Here is a 7253-nt window from a genome sequence, read left to right as displayed (position 1 = left end):
AGATAGCTAGAAAATGTCAAAAAAAAATCCCCTTACCTGTGTCGTCTTCGTGGGTATTTATAGGTGTTGGAAGCCAGGTGAGTGCCGAGCGATCGTGGTACCATGTGTCCCACGTTGGCTTCCCCACTAACCCATGTTCTCATGGGGGATCTCCAACTTCCCACCTGAAGGTTGTGCACATAATAACCACCATGAAACTTTGTCAATTTACCTAAATTTTTTACTAAGTGTTGGGGTGACCACGTAAGTCACTTCCAGGGAGTAGATGGCCTCGCGTAAAGGTAGAATGCCCCCCTGGGGGGAGAGAGGGGGAGGGCGACGGTCTCGCGTAAAGGTAGAGCACCCCCGGGGGATAGATGGCCTTGCGTAGAGGTGAGCTCCCCCAGGAGGTCGATGGCCTCGCGTGAAGGTAGAGCGCCCCCGGGGGGGTCGACGTGTCGTGACCCGCCTTGTTCGTCGCTGGGGGTGGTTCTGTAGGCTAACTTATATCACAATCCTTAGCGAAAAACTTGTTCTTTGTGAACTACACAACTATGCATTATTTATGTAGTTTTCTGTTTCCCCTACATATAATAAGATTTGATATTTTCTTCGTCTCCTATATAATAGAAATAGATTTATAAATTTTTTTGCCGGGTAAATTTCTTTAGCGGTATCTTAACTTTCATGTCATTCTAATTAAACCATTAAACTTTAATGCATTAGTTTCAAATTTTACACTTGTCACATTTTGTTACTTATTGCCTCCTAAAATGACTAAAGTCATACCGTAATTGATCTTCCACGTAATCAATATAATACACACTGGAAGCGAAAATGGTATATATTTATATAACCAGGGACGGATGTGGGGCGACGGAACTGGGCTGTAGTCCCCCCCACGCACCCCCCCAAAGCCCAAAAAACAAAAGTTTTTGTTAAGGAATTTTTCTTTTTTTCTGTAAAAACAGTTTTTCTATGTGTAAATTTTTTTTTTTCGTGTATTAGCCGGGTTTGAATTTTCATAGTTTAATCTTGAATCAAATCCTAAATCCGTCCATATATATATAACGAACATGATATTGTCTTTTGATTAAAATGCTAAACGGTGCATTCTTTTATTTTATTAATTATATGATGTCAGGCAATAATTAGTTGACATGCCATGCAAAGATTACGCGAAAGATTCATTGCAGTATGACAAATTAAAATTCAGTGACCCAACTAAAATTCCGTTGAAAGTTCGGTTACATATTCAGAGAGAAATACATGTAAATTGGGGCTGACTTTTTTTGTACTTTCATTTGGCTCGAATTTGTGAGATAGTCAGGGACCTTTTTCCAGGTTAGACTTAAAATTTTGATAATCTGAATATGATTTTGTTCTTCTGAATTAAATTCTGGTGGTTATTGAAATTACGAGACACAAGAAGTATAATAATCTTGTGGTCGCTCATATATTTATATGCATATTTGTCATAACGCTTAAGTATTCAATAATCAATCCTCGTGGATCTAACTATAAATTATTAAAAGAGAAAATGTCAATATTAAATGGATATTTAGGAAATATTTATAAACGATTTTAATTATAAATAGATAGAATAAATAAGTGTTACTATTGAATACTACGAATTGTGTAATAAAATATAGTTTAAATATTTATAAATAATTTATAAATTGGCAGAATTTGTCGATGTTATAAAAATTGGATCGAATCGGTCGGTTCAACCGGAAAAACCGTGAACTGGCCTTTAATCCGGTCCGGTCCTCAGAAACTAATCGGAAAATAAAAAATCGGCTAATAAACCGTCAATCCGTCCGGTTTAACCATGAACAGGAAAACTGGACATGGTTTTTTCCGGGTAATTTGGGTTTTTTTTTTCCACAAAAACTTTTAACTATCTTAATGGATCACTCGTTGCAATTGAAGGCCCAAGTTACTATTTTATAAAAGTGATTTTCCCTTTTCTTGTTTTCAAAGGAGATCATTTTTTCAATGTTTTAGTAATTTTTCAATGTGGAATACTAGCTCCTTTTTAAAGGAGACTATTCTTCTAATGTTGTGATAGTCTCCCAATGTGGGATACTTGCCAATCGTCAATTCTGAGTGTTTCCTAGTTTATTTCATCATTTTCATTAACAAATCATAAATCCCAACAAAATTATAATTTTCAATTTGAACAAAGCAAATTATTTTGGATATATTAATTGTTAGTTTTCAAGGTTATAAAATAAATTATTATAATAAATCTAATGAACAAATATTGATTATATTTTTCTTGAATGAGAAAACTAAAATTTAAAAATCTATTATAGTTATGATATTTTATATTTATTTGTGAATTCATTTAATTAATTTGTCATCCGGTTCCATACTGGTTCGACCCCGATTTGACCCTTTAAACCTCAACTCTCTTCCTTTTTCGGGTCGATGCCCGGGTCGATTTGTAAAACATTGGAATTTGTGCTTGTTTTATTAACTTATTCGTTAACTTGTGATTAATGAAATACATTGCATCTGACTGTTACAATTTTCATTTACATACAATTAATTAGGTGTCTTCTCCCTTAATTTGTGCTATTTTCCTACTTCTTTACGAAGTCCGCTGTCGGTCACATAAATACAAATCTACAAGCCATATATGGTAATTCTGTTTTATCTTCTTGTATGGATAAATGTCTAACTTGAACGTCGTATTGTAGTTAAATTTATTGTCGTAGTTGTCTATAAAAAGTCTCACATCTTGAAACTACAGTAAAACCTCAATAAATAAATGTTCGATAAAGTAATAATCTCGCTTAAATAATAAAATTCTTTGGTCCTGATTTCGGCCAATGTACTAAATTAATAATCTCGCTATATACATAGGATAATAATTTTCTTAAATCCTTTTAAGGCCAACGAATATATAAAATAATAACTACTTAAATTCAAAAAAGTTCGTACTAATACAAATTAACAAAATTTTTATTTATCAATATTTTTTTATCAAAATTTGCCTCTTTTTTAAAAAAATGCGTCAAACTCTTTTGCTTTTTCTTTGCACCCAAATTAAACTATAAGATATTTAATTTTGAAGCTGATGTATGTACACAAATGTTTCCTCTTTAAAGTATGTATGTGTGTGCCTTTTTTGCGTGCTTATAAATTAAGAGCCTACTTGAACTCAATTTTTATTGAAGAATGCATTTTGAAATGAATAATGTTATTTGCATTTTTTGAAATAGTAGATTGATGGAAAATATGTGGTTAATAAATAAGGAAAAATTTTGTATTTACATGTAATATTATTTTATTAAAAATGTGTGGTTGAAAAGAATATAGAGAAAAATATATTTTGAAAATAATGGGGATCAAACAAGGGCTAAATTTTGAATTTCATTACATTCAAAAAAATAATAATTTAATTTCCTACATGTATTATAGTAAAATATACAAGTTATAAAAATATAAAGTACTTTATAAATTAATAAATTATTCATTTATCGATAATTAATAATCCCTCTAAAATAATCATTTTTCTTGATCCCATTAGGAATGACAAGAGAGCTGGACAGGATTAAAATAATCTCACTTCATTTCATATTTTTCCATTTACTTATTTAACTTTGTTAATATTATTTTGAGTTTTGGGTAGGGACCACGTTCCTAATGCTGGTCAAGAAGAACTGATTAACCATGGGATTCCCGCCCTATTCGAGGCAATGCGATGTGAAACATTTTGCCATCTCCACTTGACATTACTTACTTCAATATTATGATAATTCGTGAAACTAATTGATCAATTGTATTCCTTTTGTCATCTTGTCCATGGTCCGTATTTTTTTAATTTCAAAGAAGAACAAATGTTTTAAGCTTAGCGAGGCATGCTGCATATGAATACAAACGGCCATATACCCATTGAAAAGCCTACAATCATGCATGCCTAATTAAAATTGGGCAAATTAGGAATGCTAACCCTAAAAAATAAGATAAGATAATTGATAAATATCCGAAAATTAATTAAAACTATAACTCACATATTAATTACGCCCAAACCCAACCCCATTTCCCAAACCCAAAATAGTGATGACAGTCATGGATCTAGTTTTGGATTTAAGACTTCTTGAAACATAACGTTGAAGATGCTATTGAATCTTGTGGTATTCACATATCTAAATTGGGATTTGGCCATTATCATCAACATCGGAATGAGGATGTTGAGGAAGAAGAATCGACAGAAGGAGGTCAAGGGCTAGGCTATATGAAGAATAAATTCTCGCAACTTTCAGTTATCATCAAGATACTCAAAGCAAAAATATGGCTTCTATGAAGAAAGGGGTTCTTGTGAAGCTTCTTGAAGAGATGGAAATGGAAGAAAAGGATTGCAAGATGTGTAAAAACATTTATTGTTACAAATCGGAAGTATAATACATGTATTGTGATAGGTTTTAGGTAATTGACGATTCTGTAAACAAAAGGACCAAATTGAACATGTGTAAAAGTCAAAGAGTTAGGTGCAATTTTGTATAGATGAGTTAGGTAAGTGAGGGTTCATGTTCAAAATAAGAAAAGAAGAGACGCCGCAATTTCACTAGCTGCTTGTCAAGACATTGCTCGAGCGACAAAAACAGAATGGTCGTCCCTCATTCGTCGCTACCTTTGCTCGAGCGACAGTGTTATTCATCTAACCCTAATTCGCGATTTTGGAAAGTTTTACATGACCTATAATACCTAAACATCCCTAACCATAAATACCAAATCCTTGCACGATTTTTGGAAGTTGTTGTTCATTGTGCCTCATATACAATCATATTCATATCATTCTTTTGGAGATCCAGGACCATATTCAAACATTGATTCAACCCTTCGATTCTTGAGATCCTACAACCAGATATTTGGGAAAACGTCAAATCCTTGAATCCAAAGCACTAGACTTCCTTTCCGCAACAAGAAAGGAACTTTCTCAATTGGAACTTCAAAGGCTACAAAAGATTGAGAAGGGTTGGACTATGAGTGCAGAAATAAGAAAAAAAAAGAAAATCTTGGGTATTCACTTGAAAGAGACAATTGTACAAGATCAAAAATCTGGAGGAGACAGCAGTATCTTGGAATTACAGGAAGTAGATCGAGAAGTCTAGTAGAGTTGGTTATACAGCATCTAACTGTAACAATCATTGTTTATAATGGATATAACTGGCTTAGTGCTAGAGTTTCTACCCAGTTGTGGTTTCTCCATCATCATATTGGTGTTATTTATTGTTTCCATATTACAAATTGCAGTATTCAAACATAGGAAATTGGACTTATTTGATTAATCATCTAGAAGCTATTAAAAATTGACTTGTTGCTTTTAATCGAATAATTCCGCACGTAAGGTCAAATTAAATCGGATAAGTAAACGAATTTTCATATTGGAAGAAGGTAATCTCTAGCCTGATAGAAGATTTTTCCTAAAGATTCCAGATTGGCTTGCCAATTGTCCGTTTCTTTGCCTTAAGAAGATGATGATATGATTTTGTGTAGCAAATTAAAAATTGGGCAATTGTATATGTGGAAAAGTTGGAGAAGGATACTCCAGTTTCGTGAGCTTAATAGTTAATAAGTTGTCCGTCTGACAATTATCCTTATTGTGACTACCCGCTCTAAGAAGCTATTTGGGGTCGTATCATACCTGAAGTGATACGAAAAACAACCAAAATATTTTTCTCTTCCGTGGTTGAGGACTTGCCTTCTCTTGCTATTGTAAAACTTTGGAATGAATATAATTTGTTCTATAAACATTCATAAATATAGCCCCTTGTCCTGGTAGTTCAACTTGTAGGGATGCAATATTGCTTGATGCGCATCTAAAATCTCTAATGCTCTTAAACTTAATTAGCTCTCACTTTTCAGTGAAATGGAAAAGAAGCTTCAGCGGGTAACAATTTTATTGCTTCTGTCAATCATTGTCTGTTATATTTTTGTCATGCTTGTGTTATTATTGATAGCACTTCTTCGCGTAAATCTCTTTCCGCTGACACTATGGTTCTACGTGGAATTTATCCTTCGTAATATTTAGATAATTTAGTGAATTTTTATTAGCCAATGTCTATGGAATCCTCAAAGAATAACATTGACTTATTTTTTTGGGAACCCTGTCTCTGCATCCCTCTCTTTTAGGTCTTGTGTTCTTCCAAGTAACAGAACCTTACAAATAGAATTGATTAGTTTGTTTATTATTTTGCCATATAGATTGCTCTATCAATATCTATGAAATCAACCATTGTGGTGCTTATTCTAATTGTTTGACATATAAGAGTTTATTGCGGTTGCAATATCACAATATTCCAGTGCCGACCCTCTAGTATTAGTCCTATCCTCAGCCCATATCCATTTCTCCATCTTGTTTTTTTGCTCCCTTGGAGTCTATTATGCTCCTGGACCACTCATTTAAGGCAAACAATTCGAGGGAGCAGAGGTTATCAGCTAAATAGAGAACTAGGTGACTAAAAACCATGGATTCCAGCTACAAAGTTGAGACTAAACTGACTGAGAATAATATCTGGATAATGTTTGATGTAATCCTTTTGATGGTGGCACAAAGGTTTGCTTGTTCAAATTCTAATTTTTTTTTCCCTTTCTGGTCCTGGAATGTGAAATTTGACCGTCTTTTTGTGTGTGTTTGTTGGAATATGAATTTTAAAATGATAAGAGAATAGGAGGGATATGTTCGTCAATTTCTTCAAAGACAATGGCTATTATGGGTACAGATGATTAGAGATATAGGAATCACGTTCATATTGGCATTTGTTGAAACTTTGCTTATGCATGAATATTTTTGCGTCTAACCTATTATCAGGAACTTCTAGTTATGTTTTTGTATTGGCAAAAATATGTTTCTGTACTCTTTCTAATGGTTGGGCTATACGGCATAGTTCCATGTTTGTTCTTTTTCCAATAATCATATTTCGTTCTGCATTTATTTTGTCTTGGGGGAAGGTTGATTTTTGGGTCAAACGTAAAATCAATCTTTCTAACAATAGGTCTTATAGTTGCTTATGCCTCTATTTTCAGCGTCTTTGTTGAAAGAAAATTTATAAATGATTTTATTGGCAATTGAGGAATCTTAATTATGGTAATAGAAAATTAACATTCACATTTTCACAAACACCTTGAGTGCATCAATTGAGTTGGTTAAAAGAAATATAATTAAGATAAGCATCTTGTTTGCATTTAAGTTTCTGTCATTTTTTTTAAGTTTATCACTTTTTTTTTTTGTCACTTTTTTTATTTTTTTATTTTCTGCCACT

The sequence above is a fragment of the Olea europaea genome, unplaced genomic scaffold (assembly GCF_002742605.1).
Source record: "Olea europaea var. sylvestris unplaced genomic scaffold, O_europaea_v1 scaffold747, whole genome shotgun sequence".
NCBI classification, from domain to species: Eukaryota; Viridiplantae; Streptophyta; class Magnoliopsida; order Lamiales; family Oleaceae; genus Olea; species Olea europaea.
The sequence above is the reverse complement of the archived record's forward strand: the minus strand, read 5'-3'. Positions refer to the sequence as shown.